Source organism: Falco rusticolus, chromosome 4 (assembly GCF_015220075.1).
Source record: "Falco rusticolus isolate bFalRus1 chromosome 4, bFalRus1.pri, whole genome shotgun sequence".
Taxonomy (NCBI): domain Eukaryota; kingdom Metazoa; phylum Chordata; class Aves; order Falconiformes; family Falconidae; genus Falco; species Falco rusticolus.
The window spans coordinates 110,074,451-110,083,890 of record NC_051190.1 but is presented as its reverse complement, the minus strand read 5'-3'; the positions used below and the strand labels follow the sequence as shown (position 1 = coordinate 110,083,890).

Here is a 9,440-nt window from a genome sequence, read left to right as displayed (position 1 = left end):
AATAGAATAGAGTAGGAATAGAACAGAATAGAGTAGGAATAGGATAGAACAGAATAGAATAGAATAGAGTTGAGTAGAGTAAAATAGAGTAGAATAGGATAGGGTAGGATAGGATCGGAATAGTTCAGTTGGAAGACACCTACAACGATCATCAAGTCCAGCTGCCTGATCACTGCAGGAGGGCCAGCCAAAAGTTAAAGCATGATATTAAGGGTATTCTCTAAATGCCTCTTAAACACTGACAGGCATGGGGCATCCTTCACCTCTCTAGGAAGCCTGTTCCAGTGGTTGACCAGACTCTTGGTAAAGAAATGCTTCCTAATGTCTAGTCTAAACCTCTCCCAGTGCAGCTTTGAACCATTCTCATGTGTCCTATCTCTGGATCCCAGGGAGAAGGGATCAGCACCTCCCTCTCCACTTCCCCTCCTCAGGAAGCTGTAGGAGCCATGAGGTCACCCCTCATAGGACATTCCTCCCAGCCCTTTCACCAGCTTGGTTGCCCTCCTCTGGACACATTCGAGGACCTTCACATCCTTCTTAAACTGTGGGGCCCAGAACCGCACACAAGACCCCAGGTGAGGCCGCACCAGCGCTGAATACAGCAGGATAGTCACCTCTCTGGACCGGCTGGTTCTGCGGTGTTTGATGCCCCCCAGGGCGCGGGTTGCCCCCCTGGCTGCCAGGGCACGCTGCTGGCTCACACTGAGCCTGCTGCAACCAGCACCCACCCATCCCGCTCTGCAGGGCTGCTCTCCAGCCGCTCCTCTCCCCAGTTATACTTGTGCCCAGTGTTACTCCATCCCAGGTGCAGAATTCAGCATTTCTTCTTGTTAAATTTCATGCCACTGATGATTGCCCAGTGCTTCAATCTATCTAGATCCCTCTGCAAGGCCTCTTGTCCTTTGAAAGAGTCAACAACAACGCCCAGTTTGGTATCATCAGCAAACTTGCAAATGGTGCATTCAACTCCTGCATCCAGATCATTGATAAAAAAGATTGAACAGAGCTGGCCCTAGAACTGAGCCCTGAGGAGCACCGCTGGTGGCTGGTTGCCAGCCAGATGTAGCCCCATTCACTACAACCCTTTGAGCTCTGCCATTCAGCTAGTTCCTCAACCAGCACAACATCTACCTGCTCGCCTCAGAGCTGGACAACAAGTCCAGAAGGATGCTGTGAGGAACAGTACCAAAAGACTTACTAGAACCCAGAAAAACTATATCCACCACCATCCATCCCTTTACTTACTAGGTGGGTGACCGTATCACAGAAAGCTATCAAATCAGTTAAACAGGACTTTCCCTTTGTGAACCCATGTTGACTGTGCCTGATGATCACGGTCTTTAGATGTCTTTCAATAGCACGCAGCATGATCTTCTCCATAGTTTTTCCAGGTACTCAATCAGTTTTGCAGATAGACTTGCACATCAGGTCTACACCTCCATAGTAAAGGAGCTATTATAATGAATTATGTGAGGTCTAATGATCCTACCAGACCCCGCAGATCACTGCACTGTAATTCAGGACTTCGTGTTCAGTAAATTGTTTGCCATCGTTTGAAACAATTGGCCTGAGACTGGGAAACTCTGCAGATAAGCAACCAGCCCATTGTTCTAACTGCAGTATAAAATCCAGCAAAGAAATAGGTCAGTGCAACTCTACAGATGAGGAAATAAAAGGAAAAAGGTACTGCAAAGATACGCCTCAGACACATGTAAAGGTGAATAAAGAGGACTTGCTTCTTTGAGAAATTAGGAATTACAAATTTTAATTTTCAGTATCATTCTTAAGTGATGTCTGTCCTAATAGACTAAGCTGCGAATTCCCAAGTATTCTGTAACTGATGCCAGAAAGTCAGTGCTTTTCTCTTCACTTTATGACATAAAAAAGCTAGTTTAAACTAGATAACTACAGTTAAATCCAAATAAACCAGAGGAAAATACTGAGAAATACATAAATGCACTTCTCAGCTACAGACCACACTAGCACTTACTATTACAGTATTGATTTGTATTATCTTTTGCTGTCCCATGGGGAATAAGAATTTCTCCTTAGTGTACACATGCTATGGTCAGCATCTAAAAACATATCTCATTTTTGTGGACAATCCATTTCAGAAGAAGCTCAGAGAATTATACCAATCAAGATAAACACAGTTATGGAGGCTACTATAAAGGAACCAATAAGTTTTCACAACTTGGACAACATGAGACTGCTAAATGTATATTTTTTTTCTTCCACTGTGTAAAATTCAAAGGCTGCTTGAACTTCTTTCCCCACCTTTCAAAACACCAATCAAAAAGCAGGCAATGAATTCTGACTTTGGTTTTCCCAGAACTGCAAAAGGCTGTGCTAAATGTATTGGGAAGGTTAAGAACTGAAAAGCCATTTGCTCTTTCTGTCATCAAGCACCATGAGTAGCCTGGACAAGATGCAACATTTCTGTTGGACAAAAGTCAGCCGAAACTGTGTGCAGGGAGCACGCTTCCCATCACCGGAGAAATGTTTGTGTCTTTCCAGTGTTAATAATAATAGTATTAATGATCCAGGTGAAGGTGCTTTTGCTTTTATAGAATAATACCTGGTAGTCCTTAGATAAAAAGCAGAACTCGTGGGCTTCCCTTTGAAAGTCTGTTGTTTCTCTTAATTGCCACTGACTCACAGGTGCCATGCCTGTCAGTATTCTGTGCATCACTGCTTAGAAAATGTACGTTACCCCCTCAATTTAGAAAAAAACCTAGTTCAATCTATCTTTTTGAACGAGTTGTTGAGCTGGTTTTACTCCTTCAGGGGTAGCTGAAGATACAGTTGCTAGGTTTAAGCATTTAAACATGTTGTTAGATGTAACACGTAATTAAGATATCTCGTGTGCAGTGGCTTTTATTTCAAATGCTGTGGCTAAACCTACAAGCTCGAAACAAATCGCCGTAGGCAACAGCGGTGGTGATTCAGTAGGTGGCACCCCAGCCTGGGAGTCACGGAGCTGCCTGCACCCAACCCGCCAGCGCACTGGCTGGTGCCTGGGGGGTGATGTTTGTGTTCTCCCACGTAACTGCAAATAGTTCATAGCCAGTGTGCAATGCTGCAATGACGTACCTTCGGACTGCCCCTTTGGGTGCAGTTTACAACCTATCCGAATACAAAGGATCGGGGTCAAATTAACAATGTACTGTTTTTCCACGGTCAGTGCTCCGCAGTGACTTTGCTGCTAACACTCTAGGTGCTGTTTACACAGCACTGTGCACCATCGTTCTGAAATGACCACTATCCTAACCACTAATACTGAATAGATCTTCAGTTACATTGGCCCTCATCTTGGTGGATGACCTTGAAGAGTTGGAAGATGCCACCAGCCTGGCCACTGCGACTTAATGTGGTCAGCGTTGGAGAAGAGCAATCATGAATGCAGCACTTTCCGTACGGCTGTCTCCTTGTGATGCTGTGCTTGGGATGAGCTGGTCCCGAGAACGGAAAGGTGAGCAGCGGCCAAAGAATTTCAGAGGTGAACAGCGGCTTCCCTCGAGATGGCTCCAGGCATTGGCAACTTCCTTGAGGAATCTAATTGTGCTTATTGCTTTCTGGTGACTAATCTATTTGCTGCCAGTAGATCAGCAGTCGGAGCTGCTGTCGTGAAGAACAGAGGATGTTGTGTTCGTTTAGAGGGAATGTGGGCCTGGGGAATAAAGGTTGTAATACAAATCTGTAACATTAACTGCTTAAGTATGGTTCAAGGTTTGAGTAGAGTCTTTGCTTTTCTTTATCCCATGGCAGACATGCAAGATGTATGTTGAGGTTTGCAAATGTATTTTTAGGATGAACAAGGATAAAGTTCAAAAAGTTTAAACTTCAAGTGAATAGATATGTCAGATAACATTAATTAGAATATTAAAATGCCTTACCAAAGATGTGGTAAAGGACTCTCAACCTGCCAATGGTTCTGATGAAAAAGAATAGCTTCTCAGGCTGATTTGGGGACTGTCATGGTTACCTTCCTGCTTGTGATTTCGTGGCTGCTAGTCACACTGGTGATGACATGATGTCCTAAAGATCTGACTTACTGTTTGCTTCCTTGGCTTCCAAATGGTTTTACTGAACACTTGGACAGGAGGCAGAAGCTGTTTAACTTCATACAGGACAGTTGTGGAGTAGCAGTATGGAACAGATGTGGATGACTGGAGACTACCTGTACGTAGCCATGTGGACAGTTTTCTTGTTGTGCACATGTGCAAGAGCAACAGAAGAACCACAGCAAATCCTGGTAAATATACATTTGGGAAACTTCCTCACCAGTTGGAAGTGTTGCCTCTGAAAAATGTGAATATTTCAGATCAGTTAAAAGATTATGCATTGATAAATCGCTGTCTTTCCAAGAAAGTTGTGCTAAAATAGCCCTTGAAGCAGCGCCTGCTGAAATGTTCCTGTTCCTTTTGCAATAACATCGGTAAATGCTGGGCTAGACTCACAGAGCTGACCTGCTGAGGCAAGGCTGAGGATGCACCACTGTGGCTGAAGAAAAACAATGCAAATAAATGAAAGCACTTTATTCATGTGGATAGAATGATTCTAGTGGGGATGTCACGTGGAAAGAACAGACATGGAACAGTTGCATTTCTTTACAAAATTGCAAGAAATGTACATCAATATCATCGCAGGCTTGATTCCTAGTTCCTCATGCTTTCTCATGATGAATATTAAGTGCTTTCAAAATAACAGATGCTGTGTTTTGAAAAAGAGGCGATTTGATTTGATCGGCAGTGTTTGCAAAGGCAAAACTGAAGTTTAAGGCAATACTAAACCTTCAGTTAGTAGAGGACAGTGTACATAAAGCCAACACCACTGGAGCAGATCTCAAAGACACAATTACAAACTTAAGAGGTACTCTCTTTAGTGGAGAACTGAAGTTCAAACAATTGAAGGCCTCCTGCTCTTCCTTCTCATCCTCCTCGTTACTTGCCATCTGAAGCTGCTCAATTACAGCTGCTACAGACTGCTCACTGCCTGTGTCTATTTTGACTATGCACAAAAATGGAACCAATGTCATCTTTTTGTGTCTGACCCAGTCATATCTCACTATTAAGACAACTCAGCAGGCTCTCGCTTAAAATTTGCATGCCTTTTTCCTGTACCTAGTGAGAAATGAAGTTGCTGAGACTGGTCTGAGTGGAGTTCAGAATATCAAGGCCCAGACTGCTGAAGAGATGAAGAACATGTTCTGAAAAGGCAGGTGAGAGTTACAGGTAAGGGGGAGTTGCTTATGTACTCCCTTGAAACCTCAGTTCTAACTGTTCCCCTGATATCACACAACAGATACGTAATCAGTGTAATCAGTCTAACTGCACCAGCAAGCCCAGCTACCACGCTGTCAGTGCACAGGGGCAAAATGCTTTTTAAAATGGTTTTATTTCATTTAAGTAATAAAAAAACTTTCTGAGAAAGTAAATAAATTACTGCAAAAAGGCTTTTGGTGTCTTGCTTAACTGTGCTAATGAAGTGAGGGAGGGCAGCACAGTACAGCATGGAAATACTATTTGAAATCACAGCAAGTGCATGGTAGAGTCCCACGTCACAAACCGAGCTAAGGCAGGTGGCATTACAAACATCCCTATCAATATTGCTATACCAACAAATCCTGAGGTCAGACCAGTGAGTTTTGTCACAATTTAATGACAAAATTCTTAATACTCCTGCCACCGTGGAAGTTACACTAGTATCCGACACCGGTGATGACAAGGTAATTAAAAAATGCACCCAAATGTTTTAGAATTTGTAGTCAGAAAGAGGGAATCAAGCCACAGGAGGAAACTAAAGAGTCACTCAAATGCCTGAAAGCGTGTCTAATTAAGTAACACACATTTCAGATAGTCCCTAGCCTTAGCTTTTTTAGCCATGTAATATAATGAATAAACCTCATATGAAGTCATTAAAGGCAGGCAAAGCAATGAGCTACGCCATAGGGCTTGTCTACCCAGGAAAGAGCTCAGCACAGCCATTGCAGAGTATCTCTTCTGCAACAGCTCCCCCAGGGAATGCTTTTTTGCAATAAATATGAATTTGTGTGGTTTAGCTTAATACACGGGAGAAGTGAACTATGTTAAAAGCAAAGGCATCCATCATGGAGAATAAGAACATCTGCTTGAGGAACTGGTACACCATAGCTGCTGGGCTTTGAATTTTGCACTTCAGATTGTTTCACAGTAACCACCTTCTATAGATCAATCCACTGCTCCTTCATTGTAAATGTACACAATGAAGGAAATGGAACAATAGACTGCATGGTTTCATGATGAGGTAATAGTTAGCCAGAAGCTGCTTGTGGTGCTGAGCTGCAACTCACACATGTAGGCTCACAAAGTCCAGGCAGCCAACTGCAAAGAAGCAACAATGCTCCAGTACCACTCACACCCTACAACGTATTTCTGTGGCCATAAATGGCCTTGCAGATGTTTATGAGACAATGAAGAAGCTGTTTCAAATATACTAGTGCACAGAACCTAACTTACATTGTAACTTCAGATATTACACAGGTGTGACTGCTTATTCCATGTAGACTTCGGAAGGAGTCTGAAAAAAATAGCAGCGTTTCTCTGCTGTAATGCCTTTAAGGTCACAGGTAGGTTCCTCTAAGAGGGACAGAATACATGGGCAACAGGGAGGGCAAAGCCTGTCTGGTGTAGCTGGGCCAGGCAGCAGGAGGTACCTAATCCACTTGACTTAGTGTGGAAAGAACTAAGCAAGTTGCCCTAAAACACAGTGTCAAGAGCGGATTCTGAACACCAGATGGTTTTGCTTGCCCATCTCCTCCATATAACAAGCCAGCTGGTTCAGTAGATTTCATCCACATGTACTTGTAAACTTTATTCACAACAACGAGGTATTGATATAATTAAAAGTGACAGCCGTTGGCATGTTACATGCTGCACTAGAGGTTGTCTGTGTATGGCAGTCATACCGCCGCATGAGAGGAGCACCATTCGAACTACACAGGTGTGTCTTAAAATAATAAAACTTTGTCAAGGAGCTCATTAAATTGGCATTAGAAGGGTATATAGACAGGCTTGTGCCTGTGCTAGGGAAGAGAGTAGGTTATGCTAATGTATGATAGCTTTACATCAGCCTAATACATTAGTACTAGGAATTGTACCAGTATGTTTATGCTGGTAAAAGCATTACCCGCCCTAAACGGCACCTACACCGGCACAAACCCTGGATGTAACCAGGTCACAGGGACAAGGAGGGGATGGCAGGCAAAGCCCTGCAAGGGACCAAGCTCCCTCGTGGGAGCCACCCACCGGCACGACCTCGGAGTGCTGGGAAAGCAAGGTGGTAGCATTTAACTTTGATCGTTCTTGTTTCCTGCTAAATGAGATTGTACGATGTGCCATTTACTGAACCAACAGCAGTGTCGGTGAAACTTGGGTGATGCACGGTAACTTGTTCAGCTGCCACATCTTCGGCACAGGCATGAACCCTAACCCTTTGCTATCAAAGTACTGAGGGGAAATGTTCGTTCAGTGTGGAATTAGAACAAATGCATGCTCTCCAGCTGTTTTAGGCAAAAGGGTCCCTTCCCCAGTAACACCACCCACTGCCAGTAATGCCAGACCCTGTAAATCTTGGTCTTTCCAAAACTGCTTCTCCTAATTGCATCTCTGCTCTTCTTGAGCTTCTAACTCCATTGGTAGCTCACCCTGACGCAGCTTCACTTTTAATACTCACCACCAGTTCGACCCCTCCCATCCAAGCTCATCTCAGACAAAGAGTACAGATCCAAACGCCTTTCAAAATGACTGATTCCTCCCAGCCTCTCCACTGTCCCCACCTGGTTCCCATTGCTGGTACCCTTGTTTCTGCCTGAGGGCGACCAGAAGTTACCTTAGCAGGCTGTTGCACAGTCACTGTCTACAAGTCAACTGCAGAAGTCACCTCATGGGGTCAGACCCACCGGCCCCTTAGGCGTGGGGTACTGTCAGCAGTAGCAGCAAGTGTCTGAGGCTTCGGGAGTGTGAGAACAGCGGGGTCATCTGCCAAAGGGAACAGATGCTCATTTGGAAACACACATGTACAACTTGCTGAAAGCGGTGCTCCCTCTAAAGTGTATAAAGAATGGCTAATTTTTTCATGGTTTGGTTTTTTTTTTCCCAGATGTGGAATAAATGGCACATGAGAATTTATCGTGGGTTTCTTTGCATCAAAAGAAAAAAAAACCAGAAGAGAAATACAGGAAAAGGTATTTACTAATGAGAGTATTTGGACTGAGACTATCACAAACCTCTTCTTATGCCACCTCTTTTTATGAACGTCTCAGGACAGCGGTGGGGAGTAGACAGCAGACTGCCTAGGCACGGCCTTTTGCATGACACGCACATTTTCTGTGCTAACAGAATCACAGCTCACGGCCAAGCCTCTGCAAGAAAAACCTACCATTTCATTGCCAGCCTGACCCGCCTCCTACTTGAAGGTACAGAATTACCCTCGGCCGCCTTCCCAGACACTGGAGGCACAGGTGTGTTCAGAGGACAAATTATATCCTAGGCAATCTGAATTATCTGAAGGAGATGTTTGTTTCTGCGTCGACTACAGAGAGCTGAGGGACAAGTAAGTCTGCCGTGTAGGTAGGGAAAATCGGGCACAGCCAGCTCCCTGGCCTTTGTGCCTTGCGTCCCAGTACAAAGGGCGAGAAATAGGAAGGCAACCAGGAGATACAGAAATAAACACTCAGCTGGAATCTCTTTCAAGAACAATATTGTTCTGGTATAATATTTTACAGAAATCAGCACACGAACAGTAAGAATTGCAGGTGGAAAAACAGTGTCTCAGGCTTTTCCGCTCAACCACTGCTTTATGCTATTATTATCTTCTCAAATTTGAGGGCTGTGTATTTCATTACTTTAACATTTGCCCTGGATGCTGATTCTAATTTGTCAGTCTGGTGGGTCTGTGCAAATAAACATGTTACTCTATGTCATTTTATTAAACCTGACTGAAAGAAACAAAACTAAACGGAACAAGCTGTCTAGGAAAAAAGGAAACAACAAGGACCTTTGAAGAAGCAACATTAGAGGAGAGAAGGGAGAAGAAACTCTGTATTTCTTTGCTTCTACCAAACATGTAAAGGAGGAGTCCCTTTAAAAATATTCCTGTTTGTTTCATCCTTGTTTATTTTTACTGCAGAAAATCATGCAAGTCTTGCAGGTTGGCCAGACAACTCTTTGCAGCGCTGAGTGTGTGGCAGTGGATCATAGCTCCTTCTGATGGTTTTCAGTTTTCAATAAGGCATTGGGCTTCTGCTTGAGTTGAAAAGATGGCATAGAGATTTCATTAATAGTTCTTTTCTTCTTAATTGATCGTTTTCTTCTTTTTCACACTGAAAAAACTGAGGCCTTCCATTTTAGCTTGTCTTCAGATCAGATGTAATACGGGAAACTGGAATTACTTACAGGGAG

General features: G+C 43.7%; 1 long non-coding RNA gene across 1 annotated transcript; it reads left to right on the top strand.

The window, feature by feature from the left end:
- The first annotated feature begins 473 nt into the window (after positions 1-473).
- LOC119147815 lies at positions 474-8,191 on the top strand. The gene is made up of 2 exons (XR_005104161.1): positions 474-5,234; positions 8,140-8,191. It is a non-coding gene; the product is annotated as an uncharacterized LOC119147815 (long non-coding RNA).
- The last annotated feature ends 1,249 nt before the right edge of the window (positions 8,192-9,440 follow it).